Source organism: Cherax quadricarinatus, chromosome 74 (genome assembly GCF_038502225.1).
Source record: "Cherax quadricarinatus isolate ZL_2023a chromosome 74, ASM3850222v1, whole genome shotgun sequence".
Classification (NCBI taxonomy): Eukaryota; Metazoa; Arthropoda; class Malacostraca; order Decapoda; family Parastacidae; genus Cherax; species Cherax quadricarinatus.
Genome location: NC_091365.1, coordinates 2,667,789 through 2,675,000, shown reverse-complemented (window position 1 = coordinate 2,675,000; position 7,212 = coordinate 2,667,789). Strand labels below are relative to the sequence as shown.

Genomic DNA, 7,212 nt, shown 5'->3' with positions numbered 1-7,212 from the left:
TGGAAGCGTGTCAGTCTGAGCTGGGAGACTTCAGTGTGGTGATAAGAATATCGTCAAGTATTCCATTAAAGTTCCTCAGCTAGGACGGTGTCAAAGATTGTCTTCCAGCAGAGCTGCAGTGACAAACTTGGGAATTACCATCCCTCAGGATATCCCATAAAATACACAGAAAAAAATTAAATGTTTATGAAGATATCTCCACCATTCCAGAGAGCAGCAACAAAATATATAAACAAGGGGAGAGAGAGAGAGAGAGAGAGAGAGAGAGAGAGAGAGAGAGAGAGAGAGAGAGAGAAGAGAGATGAATTAAGACAATATAATAGAGTTAAATACAGCGTTTATAACACTTTTGCATCACCCTGTTACAGGGAGCAGTAATCTCACCATCACTGTGACTCGTATACATTTTTAATTTCCATCTATGTTTCCTTGTTTCCGATTATCTCATTTTAAATTTGTCGTCATATACTTGATTTCCTTCATTTAGTATTTTGTATATTGCAGTCACATTAAGTCTCACTAGTGCTAAGCTTGTCTACGGTTGTCGGGACCAGTTGCTTGTGTCGCTTCAAGGTGCACAACTTTCACACTGGGACTAGTAAGGCTGTAAATCTTTGAACTTTAATTTGTAACTTGTAGCTCAGTGGTCAGCGCACTCGGCTCACAAGTGATTGGTAACGGGATTGAATCTCGGGTAGGGTGAGACGTGCCAGCAAGTTTTCTTACATCCGTTGCATCTGTTCATTTAGCAATAGCCTGGGTGTTTGTGGAGTGTCTGGGTACCTTCCTGGGGCATGATTAAATACTACAATAAACTCCCTCAAGACCTCCTTCCTAATCGCTCACTCTAGTGTGAAAACCAGTTAATTATTTAATTATTGAGTCAGTGCACACAAACACACACACACACACACATATATATATATATATATATATATATATATATATATATATATATATATATATATATATATATATATAATATATATATATATATATATATATATATATATATATATATATATATATATATATATATATATATATATATATATATATATATATTAATTATATGCCCAGCCAGGAGGACCAGCATCAACCCCACACCACTCCTGAAGTTACTGTATGTTGTTGCATGCAACACACACAACCTCCACTATGTTATTGTTGCATACAACACACACTCAACTCCCACTCTACTGCTCTATAACATTTACAGTTATCGGTCGCAGACTAAGATGTTATTGGCCGGAAATAACTAAGAGTTGACCTTTAACATCAAGGAATACCTCTCACTCCTGTTTCCGGCAGCGAATTTCTACAGTTAGTATATTGTGCATCACCTATATGATTATATACATATATACTCCCATGGCTCATTATTCAATATTTATTCCAATTTCGTCTTTGAGTACTCTGCATATAAAACTTTATAATAATAATAATAATAATAATAATAATATTATTATTATTATTATTATTATTATTATTATTATTATTATTATTATTGCTACTACTACTACTACTACTATTTAAGACTGACTGCTGGTCAGCTTTAACATAACAAGAATGTTAAAAATAACCTGAAGATATCAAAGGTAGTGTGGTGGAAGCCAGGTGACATAATTACTGAAGACATCAGAAACAGTAAAGAGATGAGGTGGTCAGTCCCTCAACCTTGAGGAAGTACGTCTAAGGTGGTCAGTGCCTCACCTTGGTAAGTATTCAGTTTCACAGCTTCAATGAGAAGCCATGTTCCCAAAAATATTCACCACTGGGAAATGTTATCTAGCGCCTGGAAGAGCCACGAAGGTCCGTCTCTGCTCTCAGGATCAATATAAATACTTGATCACGCTCCTCATTCCTCTGTATTCTCTTGGAGAGGACCTTAGCTGTAAGTCCGAATATATACAGACTACCAGTCTTCCTCTGTATCCCATCTTCTCTTCCATATTACTGACTACACTATGTGTAACTTCCACAGCAGTGAGAACCAGCAGTGTCTACCACAGCAGTGAGAACCAGCAGTGTCTACCACAGCAGTGAGAACCAACAGTGTCTACCACAGCAGTGAGAACCAGCAGTGTCTACCACAGCAGTGAGAACCAACAGTGTCTACCACAGCAGTGACCACCAGCAGTGTCTACTACAGCATTTACCACCAGCAGTGTCTACCGCAACAGTGACCACCAGCAGTGTCTACCGCAACAGTGACCACCAGCAATTTCTACCACAGGAGTGACCACCAGCAGTGTCTACCACAACAGTGGCCATCAGTAGTGTCTACCACAGCAGTGACCACCAGTAGTGTCTACCACAGCATTGACCACCAATAGTGTCTACCACAACAGTGACCACCAGCAGTGTCTACCACAACAGTGACTATCAGTAGTGTCTACCACAGCAGTGACCACCAGTAGTGTCTACCACAGCAGTGACTACCAGTAGTGTCTATCACAGCAGTGACCACCAGTAGTGTCTACCACAGCAGTGACCACTAGCAGTGTCTACCACAGCAATAACTACCAGCAGTGTCCACCACAGCAGTGAGGATGGTGGCACTGAAGGTTCATGTCAACGCTCTACTGATGCTGCTGCTTCTGTGCACATCTCTCCTCACAGTGGGTAAGTTAGTGTGCACATCTCTCCTCACAGTGGGTAAGTTACTGTGCACATCTCTCCTCACAGTGGGTAAGTTACTGTGCACATCTCTCCTCACAGTGAGTAAGTTACTGTGCACATCTCTCCTCACAGTGAGTAAGTTACTGTGCACATCTCTCCTCACAGTGGGTAAGTTACTGTGCACATCTCTCCTCACAGTGGGTAACTTACTGTGCACATCTCTCCTCACAGTGGGTAAGTTACTGTGCACATCTCTCCTCACAGTGGGTAAGTTACTGTGCACATCTCTCCTCACAGTGGGTAAGTTACTGTGCACATCTCTCCTCACAGTGGGTAAGTTACTGTGCACATCTCTCCTCACAGTGGGTAAGTTATTCTCATATACTATCTTACAACAATTATATTTCTTGGAAAAAAAAAATGTAAATATTTATTGGGGAAATATGTGCGTGTGGATGACGTGTTGCAGAGTAACAGCATGACGTGTTGCAGAGTAACAGCATGACGTGTTGCAGACAAAGTAACAGCATGACGTGTTGCAGACAACGTAACAGCATGACGTGTTGCAGACAAAGTAACAGGATGACGTGTTGCAGACAAAGTAACAGCATGACGTGTTGCAGACAAAGTAACAGCATGACGTGTTGCAGACAAAGTAACAGGATGATGTGTTGCAGACAAAGTAACAGCATGACGTGTTACAGACAAAGTAACAGCATGACGTGTTGCAGACAAAGTAACAGCATGACGTGTTGCAGACAAAGTAACAGCATGACGTGTTGCAGACAAAGTAACAGCATGACGTGTTGCAGACAAAGTAACAGCATGACGTGTTGCAGACAAAGTAACAGGATGATGTGTTGCAGACAAAGTAACAGCATGACGTGTTGCAGACAAAGTAACAGCATGACGTGTTGCAGACAAAGTAACAGCATGACGTGTTGCAGACAAAGTAACAGCATGACGTGTTGCAGACAAAGTAACAGCATGACGTGTTGCAGACAAAGTAACAGGATGATGTGTTGCAGACAAAGTAACAGCATGACGTGTTGCAGACAAAGTAACAGCATGACGTGTTGCAGACAAAGTAACAGCATGACGTGTTGCAGACAAAGTAACAGCATGACGTGTTGCAGACAAAGTAACAGCATGACGTGTTGCAGACAAAGTAACAGCATGACGTGTTGCAAAGTAACAGCATGACGTGTTGCAGACAAAGTAACAGCATGACGTGTTGCAGACAAAGTAACAGCATGACGTGTTGCAGACAAAGTAACAGCATGACGTGTTGCAGACAAAGTAACAGCATGACGTGTTGCAAAGTAACAGCATGACGTGTTGCAGACAAAGTAACAGCATGACGTGTTGCAAAGTAACAGCATGACGTGTTGCAAAGTAACAGCATGACGTGTTGCAAAGTAACAGCATGACGTGTTGCAAAGTAACAGCATGACGTGTTGCAAAGTAACAGCATGACGTGTTGCAAAGTAACAGCATGACGTGTTGCAAAGTAACAGCATGACGTGTTGCAGACAAAGTAACAGCATGACGTGTTGCAGACAAAGTAACAGCATGACGTGTTGCAGACAAAGTAACAGCATGACGTGTTGCAGACAAAGTAACAGCATGACGTGTTGCAGACAAAGTAACAGCATGACGTGTTGCAGACAAAGTAACAGCATGACGTGTTGCAGACAAAGTAACAGCATGATGTGTTGCAGACAAAGTAACAGCATGACGTGTCGCAGACAAAGTAACAGCATGACGTGCTGCAGACAAAGTAACAGCTACAGTCTCCTTGTTTGTGTTACAGAGAGCAAGAAACACCAAACAAAGGCGACAGGGCAGAAGTTTGAGCTCAAGATTGTTGGTGGAAGAAATGCTAACACCCCCGGAGTGGTAAGTTACGATTCCAGGGGAATTCTAAGTCATTCCTCAAGCAAAACCTGAACTAACTCTTCCAAAGACAGCGCTGGAGGAAATCAGTTTCTGACTTGTTGTTCCAGTTGCTCTCACAGATGATCCATAATAAATATACATATCAGTATGGAATAAGATCACAGTAAACAAGTGAGATCATAAATATACAAAGTAACCACGTTATTATTATAATCAAAACCAAGAGCTAAACCCACCAGGATCATACAAAATAACCACAGTAACAAAAAGAGTGAAATTTCAAGCGATTTCGTGATTTATCACATTATCAAGTGAGAATTCCCAAAAGCTCTTGGAATTTCACTATTTTTTCACTGGCGTTATTTTACGCACTTTTTTTTTTTTGCTGTTTCTAAGTTATCTAAATAACTCTCAGTATTTTTTTTCTATTTGTAATATATATATTTACTGGTTGTTTTTATTCCCACCTCATAATTACCTATTGTTTTATAAGCATCAATGTCTTCACTAGTAGCCAAATATTATTACTCTTGTCTTTATCTCGTTACTCTTGTCTTTATCTCGTTACTCTTGTCTTTATCTCGTTACTCTTGTCTTCAACATCATTTCCTTTAAATGTAATATTAATGATGCTTACATTTCCTTTACTTTTTATAAATTGTTGAACTTCTCTCTGTCTCTGTCTGTCTGTCTCTGACTCGGTCTCTGTCTGTCTCTGTCTGTCTCTGTCTCTGTCTCTGTCTCTGTCTCTGTCTGTCTCTGTCTGTCTCTGTCTCTCTGTCTGTCTGTCTCTGTCTCTGGCTAACGCGTCGGTCTGGAGCTTTGTGACTCTCTGATCGCGGGTTCTAACCCCACCCGTGGTACGGTTTATAATCATACACAAATAATCCACACACAGGAGACACGAGCTTACGACGACGTTTCGGTCCGACTTGGACCATTTACAAAGTCCTATGTACGGGTTATTTGTGTATTATTCTAGTCACGGTATTGTGCCTTTTTGTTCATTATAATCATAACTAAACGGTAAACCTACAAGGGTGATAGAGTGGTGCAGGGTAGAGTGTACTGAAGATTTAAAATACTTGCTGACAGACCAGAGGGGGTGGAGAGTATGACAGAAGTAGAGTTAGTAAGTTCGGTGAGGAGTGGTAGAGGAAGACTAACCAAAGTCTGTGTAACAAAACTGTAGCTGACAAAGAGTCAAGAGGGAGCAAGATAGACAGGAAGATATGCACGATCTGCTGTGATAAAATATTAATAAGTTTTTCTCTGACACACACACAGGGCGCACTTTCCAGTTCCATATCGTTCCCCTCAGACAGAAAGCGTCCAAGTCCGACCATCGTGTTTGGCAGCTCCAGGCGTCCACAACCTTACCGTCAATGGTCGAACTAAAAACAAACTTACACTTAATAACCACTGGTCATGGACGAGTCTATCAGCCAAGTGTTTACAAAATAAAGGTTTTTGTTTTTCTTCGTTTGCGTTTCATTATTTTTCGTCCATTTTTTTTATGAAGGGCTAAACCCGTGAGGGTGATACATCGCCTGGGGACTAGGAGATGATCAGGATTGATCCATGAAAGAGGAGGGTAGCTCTCAGTTCCCTGGATCAAGAGCCCTTCAGCATCAAGGTATCCCCCCCCAGTCACCACGTAGGGGTACCATGTCGTAAAGACATGTAGATGCATTATCATAATCACAATTAAACATGTGGGAAGACTGACGGATAGACGGACGGACGGGATAAACGGACCATCGAATAAACGGAGAAGCGAGATGGATAGAGTCAGACTGCTGTAAAAGGAACCCTGGCATAGAACCCTGGCATGGAACCCTGGCATAGAACCCTGGCATGGAACCCTGGCGTGGAACCCTGGCATGGAACCCTGGCGTGGAACCCTGGCATGGAACCCTGGCATGGAACCCTGGCGTGGAACCCTGGCGTGGAACCCTGGCATGGAACCCTGGCGTGGAACCCTGGCATGGAACCCTGGCATGGAACCCTGGCGTGGAACCCTGGCATGGAACCCTGGCGTGGAACCCTGGCGTGGAACCCTGGCATGGAACCCTGGCATGGAACCCTGGCGTGGAACCCTGGCATGGAACCCTGGCGTGGAACCCTGGCATGGAACCCTGGCATAGAACCCTGACATGGAACCCTGGCGTGGAACCCTGGCATGGAACCCTGGCATGGAACCCTGGCGTGGAACCCTGGCATGGAACCCTGGCATAGAACCCTGGCATGGAACCCTGGCGTGGAACCCTGGCATGGAACCCTGGCATGGAACCCTGGCATAGAACCCTGGCATGGAACCCTGGCATGGAACCCTGGCGTGGAACCCTGGCATGGAACCCTGGCATGGAACCCTGGCGTGGAACCCTGGCATGGAACCTTGGCATGGAACCCTGGCATAGAACCCTAGCATGGAACCCTGGCGTGGAACCCTGGCATGGAACCCTGGCATGGAACCCTGGCATAGAACCCTGACATGGAACCCTGGCATAGAACCCTGGCATGGAACCCTGGCGTGGAACCCTGGCATGGAACCCTGGCGTGGAACCCTGGCATGGAACTCTGGCATAGAACCCTGGCATGGAACCCTGGCGTGGAACCCTGGCATGGAACCCTGGCGTGGAACCCTGGCATGGAACCCTGGCATGGAACCCTGGCATGGAACCCTGGCAT

At 43.8% G+C, this 7,212-nt stretch overlaps 1 long non-coding RNA gene across 2 annotated transcripts in view; it reads left to right on the top strand.

The window, feature by feature from the left end:
* The window catches only part of LOC128700107 (uncharacterized), a 9,113-nt gene extending 3,111 nt beyond the window's left edge, over positions 1 to 6,002 (top strand). For both annotated transcript variants that reach the window (XR_011394068.1, XR_011394069.1), the window contains exons 2-4: positions 1,985 to 2,625; positions 4,436 to 4,521; positions 5,809 to 6,002. This is a non-coding gene — a long non-coding RNA (uncharacterized lncRNA). The remainder of the gene's footprint in view (positions 1 to 1,984; positions 2,626 to 4,435; positions 4,522 to 5,808) is intronic.
* The last annotated feature ends 1,210 nt before the right edge of the window (positions 6,003 to 7,212 follow it).